We start from the raw sequence: 7,858 nt of genomic DNA, 5'->3' as shown, positions 1-7,858 counted from the left end.
TATGCTGGTTATTAATGTAATTATTCATTCATTCATTTTCTTTTCGGCTTAGTTCCTTTATTAATCCGGGGTCGCCACAGCGGAATGAACCGCCAACTTACCCAGCACATGTTTTACGCAGCGGATGCCCCTCCAGCCGCAACCCATCACTGGGAAATAATGTAATTATTCAGATTAATTTATGTAACTATTCATAAAATCTCTTTTAACACAGCTTTAAAACTATTATCATCGTCATTAATATTATTATTAAAGTAGGATTTCCTAATAAATATTGAATTTCATTTCTTAATAGACCTATAAAGCCTCATTATTTATGTATTTATATGATTTATATATGAGATTAGAGTATGTGTTGGCTTTTTAAGTGATTTTATGTTTTAGAATAGACTATGGAATATTTGTATTAATATAAGTAAAGGAAACACAGACCCCATATTGGCCATTTACATATATTTAAATTAATATGGAAAGCAAGTGCATACTTTTACCAAAACTAATATTAGATTTCATTTTAAATCTGTGTGCGTGTATCATTTGCACAAAGAAATGATGGGGTTCTTCTCTAAAGAAGTAGTTACTCCACCCAGCTTAGAGCATCATTATGGGCGTTTTGCGTTATAACTAACGTGGTTCAAGCGATGGATCTGCGACAGAGAAACTATGGGTTTTGGGAAACACTCATCACTACATCATTCTCTTCCCAAACGATGCATCATATACTATCTTTCAGCCGTGAGTTATGTTGTTGTTTGGGAAGCGCACCCCTGAATAGTTCGAGTGTGTTTCTGCATTCGCTGCTGCTTTTATTCTCTCCGTCTCTATAGTTGGTGGTTTGATGTGTGTGTTTAACTGATCAAACTTCACACAGTGTGATTTGTTTCTCTGTTCTTCTGCTTTTGTGAGCGTCTGTACGGCTCCTGACGATGTAAGATTAATTTAAGGTATCAATTATTCTTATGCTAATCAGGACACAGTTTCCCAAGGTTAGCATCACAGATGGCAGCAGACCCTCACACGCGTCTCGTCTGCTCTCCTCACTGTCAGACGGAGAACTGAGCGACAGGATTTACATACGTTTGTCCACTTTAATCCTGCATATCACAGACAGACCACACTGCTGGAGTGTAGCAGCACCCTGCTGATGACAAACACACACACACACACACACACAGAGCGCGAGAGAGAGAGAGAGATACAGACACACATGCACACACACACACACACACACACACACACACACACACACACACACACACACACACTGAGCGCGAGAGAGAGAGAGAGATACAGACACACATGCACACACACACACACACACATATTTGTTTATTCATTCATTTTCTACTGCTTTTCCGGGGCTGGATCGCAGGGGCAGCAGAACCCCAGACTTCCCTCTCCACAGACACTCCAGCTCCTCCGGGGGGATCCCGAGGTGTTCCCAGGCCAGCCGAGAGACATAGTCCCTCCAGCGTGTCCTGGGTCTTCACCGAGGCCTCCTCCCGGTGGGACATGCCTGGAACACCTCCCTAGGTAGGCATGCAGGAGGAATCCGAAACAGAAACCTGAGCCACCTTAGCTGACTTCTCTCAATGTGGAGGAGCAGCAGCTCTACTCCGAGCTCCTCCCGGGTGTCAGAGCTCCTCACTCTATCCATAAGAGTGCGCCCTGCCACCCTTTGAAGGAAACTCCTTTCGGCCGCTGGTATCCGAGATCTTGTCCTTTTGGTCATCACCCAAAGCTCATGACCATAGGTGAGAGTAGGAACGTAGATTGATCGGTAAATTGAGAGCTTTGCCTTTCAGCTCAGCTCCTTCTTTACTACATCGGACCAGTATATCGACTGCATTACTGCTGCCGCTGGAGCGATCTGCCTTTCAATCTCACGATCCATCCTTTCCTCACTCGTGAACAAAACCCCAAGATACTTGAACTCCTCCACCTGGGGTAAGGACCTTCCTCCAACCTGGAGATGGCAAACCACCTTTTTCCGGTGGAGCACCATGGCCTCGGACTTGGAGGTGCTGATTCTCATCCCAGCTGCGTCACACTTGGCAGTGTAACGGAGGCCAGCTAGTGAAGTTCTGTGCAGGTAAACCTCACTCCTCTGACCTCTAAAGGTGCTCTAGCGACAGATGCCAGAGGCCATGGTCTTTGGCCTACTTGGTAGAGCACCCGACTCCCATGCGGAAGGTTGCCGGTTCGATACCAGCTTGGAGCAGGTTGCGTGGCGTAGGACCAGCGGGGTTACATGAGCAAACAGCCCCAGTGCATAATGCTCCGAACCGGACCCCCTCCAGCCCAAGGCTGCATCTTGAAATTCTGTCCATATAAATTATGAACAGAATTGGTGACAGGGGGCAGACCTGCCGGAGTCCAACATGCACTGGAAACAAGTCTGACTTATTGCCGGCAATGCGAACCAGACTCCTACTCTGTTCATACAGGGATGAGACAGCCCTTAACAGAGCGGCTCCGACCCCATACTCCCAGAGCACGCACCACAGAATGTCATGAGGGACACGGTCGTATGCCTTCTCCAAGTCCACAAAACACACGTGGACTGGTTGGGCGTACTCCCATGAACCCTCGAGTACCCTAGTGAGGGTATAGATCTGGTCCAGTATACCACGGCCTGGACGAAAACTGCATTGTTCCTCCTGGATCCTAGGTTTAAGTCCTCCATGAACTGCCACTTTATCATGGATGGGTTTGAGTGCCTGACTGATCTTAAGAGCTATGTTGTTGGGGGCTAAAGCCCCTGGTAGGGTATCCTAAGGCAAAAAGGTCTCAGGTTACAGGTCAGACTAAGTGTGGTTTAAATACTCCTTATGAGTACAAAAACATCAAGGACCGTGACGTCACCCGGTATGGCGCAGCCGGGACCCAACCCTGGAGCCAGCTCTGGGGTTGGGGCTTGTACGCGAGCCCCTGATGACTGAGTTTTTTCCACGGAACCCGGGCAGGGTTAGCCCGAAGGAACAACGTGGGACCATCCTCCCACAGGCCCACCACCTGCAGGGGAGTCGTGAGGGGCCGGTGCATTGTGGAACAGGTGGTGGTCGAAGGTTAGGACCATGACAACCCGATCGTAAAAAAAGAGAGATAGAGAAAGAGAGAGAGAGAGATTGCAGACACACACAGACACGAACAGACATATACACACAGCCATATCACCCTGCAGCCCAAGACCGGTTACTCACTGAAGCTACGGTTACTCAGACAACATGAGAAAACTAGGTTGCAGTTGGAGGTGGTGTTAGTGAGGCCGGCAGGACACTCATCCTGCGGTCTGTGCAAGTCCTAATGCCCCAGTATAGTGAAGGGGACACTACACTGTCAGTGGGCGCCGTCTTTCAGATGAGACGTTAAACCGAGGTCCTGACTCTCTGTGGTCATTAAAAATCCCATGGCACTTCTGGTAAAGAGTAGTGGTGTAACCCTGGTGTCCTGGCCAAATATCCTCCATCGAAATGAAGAGACCCCCCCCCCCCTCATGATTGTGAGGTGCTTTGGCAAATGGAGGTGTGAAATCATGATGCTTTATGGCTCGTTTCCACTGACTGGTACAGTACGGTACGGTTCGGGTCGGTACGGGTCACCTTTATCAGGCTTGCGTTTCCACTACCAAGGGTACCCTTTTGGTGGGCGTGGTGTTAAGGCCTGACAAAGTTTCAGTCGCATCATTCTCACTCGAGGAAATGTCTACAGTAAAGCTGCACAGGTCATTCACATATCATATTAAAAGCACTTCTCACAAAACAGATGCTTTACACACATAAACACTTGTGTATAAATGTTTATTACTAACTTTTCTATAAACAGGAGTTGTTTATAACTGCAGATCAATGACTGTGCGAAATAGCCTACTGTAACCTCTGTAATTATATTAAATAAATAAATAAATGAACATATATGAACACATACAGACACTTACAGTCTCCGATATGATACCAACTACAGAAGAACTACACAAAGCAGACATTTCGTTGTTAATTAGGTTCAAAACAACACAAAGTATAGCCTACAGTCACTGCAAACCTCTCATCTGTGTCTGTAATCTTCAGCAGCACATGTCATGTAGCCTCTATTAGAGAGTCACTCCATCATTCCCAATTTATATTATACCAAAAGGTGATAATAAAGATTAAAACAAGGCAGTTTGTTCACGTTTGCTGAAGAAATAGCGTGCTCCTTGGCTTCGCCTTTTTTTTCGCGCCCCACTCTCGCGTTTGTCCTTTTCTTTCTGAATTTGTCACTCGTTTGTCAGCTTCTCACAGGATCGGGTTTCCAAAAGCTTGTAAATAATCAAGTGCATGTTATATCATCAGCTCAAGAAGTTTGTTATTTTAGATAGAGACGTGCGGGGAGCGCAAGGAAGAAAGCGAAACCACTCGGGCTTAAGACTGGCTCGTAAAAAAACTACGCGGCACAGGGTAAATCCGCTCATCTCCATGGCTTTGTGGCTGTTTATCATGACGACGACAAGGTTTGTTTGCAGGATCGACCATGGCTGCATATGTATATATAATTCCGCTGTAATCTCTCGCTGTGTATTTCAAACATGGCGGGTCCTTTGTTTACATTTTGGCTTGTTGCGTCTACGAATGACGTATCTCTATAAACCAATAGCGTTCAGCTGCGCGTGTAGCTCCACCTTTTGGGACTCTTTCTGCAGTTTGAGACCCTTTCGAAAGGGTCCCGAAAAAGTGGTACGGTACAGTTTGGTTCGGTAGGCCTTTTGACAGTGGAAACGGCCATAAAAGCGTACCAAACCGAACCATACCGTACCACTCAGTGGAAACGGGCCATTATTAAGACCTGCTCCTTCTGAGCTCACACACACACACACACACACACACACACACACACACACACATACACATTCATAACCTCTAAAATAGCAGATGTGCCTGTAAAAGCTTCACAATTTTAGATCCTTCAGTCCACAGACATTGACGCGCCTCATGTAACACACAAAAACACACACACCGTCAGACATAACTGAATGTATTTATATCCTGACCGTAATGAAAAGCAGAATTAAAAGTGAGCTCGTTTGCCCTCATCATGATCAATGATGCTTTAATTTCCTTCAGAAATGAATATTTCCGCATCTCATTTTCACGTAGCGAGTGAACAAAGTGTCGCCAAAGGCCAAACGGACACATTTCTCACTGCAGAAACAGACAAGCGTCAAAGAAAATGAGTTTCTCTTTCAGCTTCCCCTTCATTTGACTGTAATCGGCGCATGTTCATTCATTATACACAGCTCATGTCAAACCAAGCACCACATTATGGACGAAAAATCATTTGACCTGCATGTAAAAATGGCATGTTGTATTTATTATGTGTTTTTATTCTTGTGTTTTAGGTCTGCAGAAGAATGGAAGAGAGAGGGGAATCATGGGAAGGATTTCAGAGCGGTAAAATATGTAATATATTGTACATAAGTGAAATAAATATGTGTTATATATGTGTAATATTTACAGTATGCATGTAATCATGTCCAAAAAGTTTTAATAAAATTTCCTTTTGATCCAGATATGTGCCTTTTTCTGGTTTGTTTGTCCATTTATTGTCCTGGCAGCCCAGATATGTCAGTTTATAATTAATTTAGTGTATATTAAAGTTAATTTAGTGGGCGACACGGTCGCCTCAAAGCAAGAAGGTCGCTGGTTCAAGTCGCGGCCTGGCCAGTTGGCATTTCTGTGTAGAGTTAGCATGTTCTCCTCGTGTTGGCGTGGGTTTCCTCCGGGTGCTCCGGTTTCCCCCACAGTCCAAACACATGCGCTATAAGGGAATTGATTAATATTGGTCGTAGTGTGTAAGTGAACGAGTGTGTATTGGTGTTTCACAGTACTGGGTTGCGGCTGGAAGGGCATATCCTGTGTTAAACATTTGCTGGAATAGTTGATGGTTTATTCCGCTTTGGCGATCCCTGATGAATAAAGGGACTACGCCGAAAGAAAGTGAATGAATGAATGAATGAACATTTCAGCACTAAATTTAAGCTATTTGGCTTTATTGTGGGTAATATTAAAAGCAGTTCTATAGGTAAGGTTGTTTTGGGGAAGGGGGGTTCTGTAGAGAGAGCATTTGATTGGACGGAATTGAGCCAAATAATATCTGTTTATAAACAGATCAGTTTTAAATGCATGTATGTTTCACTCTTTAGGCAAATCGTGCAGCAAATAAAGTCATATTATTACACTTTTATTTTCAATTATTTTAAAGCACTACTTAAAAATATGAGTAAATGTGTTGCTTTTAAAGCGATTAATTGATTTTACTTAAAATAAGTGAGTACACCTGTTGCATTTAAAGTCAACTAATCGCTTTAAAAGCAACAGGTGTACTCACCTATTTTAAGAAGAGTCAACTAATCGCTTTAAAATCAACAGGTTTACTCACTTATTTTAAGAAGTCAACTAATCGCTTTAAAAGCAACAGGTGTACTCACCTATTTTAAGAAGAGTCAACTAATCGCTTTAAAATCAACAGGTTTAATCACTTATTTTAAGAAGAGTCAACTAATCGCTTTAAAAGCAACAAGTTTATTCACTTATTTTAAGTCAACTAATCGCTTTAAAAGCAACAAGTTTATTCACTTATTTTAAGTAAAGTCAACTAATCGCTTTAAAAGCAACAGATTTACTCACTTATTTTAAGAAGTCAACTAATCGCTTTAAAAGCAACAGGTGTACTCACCTATTTTAAGAAGAGTCAACTAATCGCTTTAAAATCAACAGGTTTAATCACTTATTTTAAGAAGAGTCAACTAATCGCTTTAAAAGCAACAAGTTTATTCACTTATTTTAAGTCAACTAATCGCTTTAAAAGCAACAAGTTTATTCACTTATTTTAAGTAAAGTCAACTAATCGCTTTAAAAGCAACAGGTTTACTCACTTATTTTAAGAAGTCAACTAATCGCTTTAAAAGCAACAGGTGTACTTACTTATTTTGTCAAGTAATCACTTTAAAAGCAACAGGTTTACTCACTTATTTTAAGTTAAGTCAACTAATCGCTTTAAAATCAACAATTTTACTCACTTATTTTAAGTAAAGTCAACTAATCGCTTCAAAAGCAACAGGTTTACTCACTTATTTTAAGTCAACTAATCGCTTCAAAAGCAACAGATGTACTTACTTATTTTGTCAAGTAATCACTTTAAAAGCAACAGGTTTACTCACTTATTTTAAGTAAAGCGATTAGTTGACTTTACTTAAAATAAGTAGGTAAACATGTTGTTCTTAAAGCGATTGGTTAACTAAAAAAAGGTGCGTAAATCTGTTGCTTTTAAAGTCGTCAACTAATCGCTTTAAAAGCAACAGGTTTATGCACTTAGTGTAAACTTTTTTGATCACCAGCCACAGTGGCTACCAGTTTTCCAACGTTACAATCCACTCTGCATTTTCACTAGCCACAATTTTGTTGCTGGAAAAAATATTTTTATATGCATAAATATTTGCACCCATATTGGGTCATTCTTATAGTCGAACCCTGCTTTTAAGAAAACCACAATTTAAAAATTATTTTCAACCAGCCAAGTGGCTAGTGGGAGTAACTGTCTAACCAGTGGCGGGTGTTAATGTAAAGCCCTGTATATATATATATATATATACACACACACACACACACACACACACACACACACATATATATATATATATATATATATATATATATAAATAAATAAATAAATAAATAAATAAATAAATATATATATATATATATATATATATATCAGATGGGTATTTACTTAATCACAGAATCATTTTTATTTCCAGGTTCACATTCTTATCTAAGGCTTTAGTCTGAGAGCAGGTCTCCACATTGACATCCATCTCCTCATT

At 41.6% G+C, this 7,858-nt stretch overlaps 1 long non-coding RNA gene across 1 annotated transcript in view; it reads left to right on the top strand.

Moving 5' to 3' along the window:
• The window catches only part of si:ch73-215f7.1, a 41,496-nt gene extending 35,951 nt beyond the window's left edge, over positions 1-5,545 (top strand). Inside the window, exon 3 of the long non-coding RNA XR_224442.5 lies at positions 5,375-5,545. This is a non-coding gene — a long non-coding RNA (si:ch73-215f7.1). The remainder of the gene's footprint in view (positions 1-5,374) is intronic.
• The last annotated feature ends 2,313 nt before the right edge of the window (positions 5,546-7,858 follow it).

The sequence above is a fragment of the Danio rerio genome, chromosome 10 (assembly GCF_049306965.1).
Source record: "Danio rerio strain Tuebingen ecotype United States chromosome 10, GRCz12tu, whole genome shotgun sequence".
NCBI classification, from domain to species: domain Eukaryota; kingdom Metazoa; phylum Chordata; class Actinopteri; order Cypriniformes; family Danionidae; genus Danio; species Danio rerio.
This window is presented reverse-complemented; position numbering and strand designations above follow the sequence as displayed.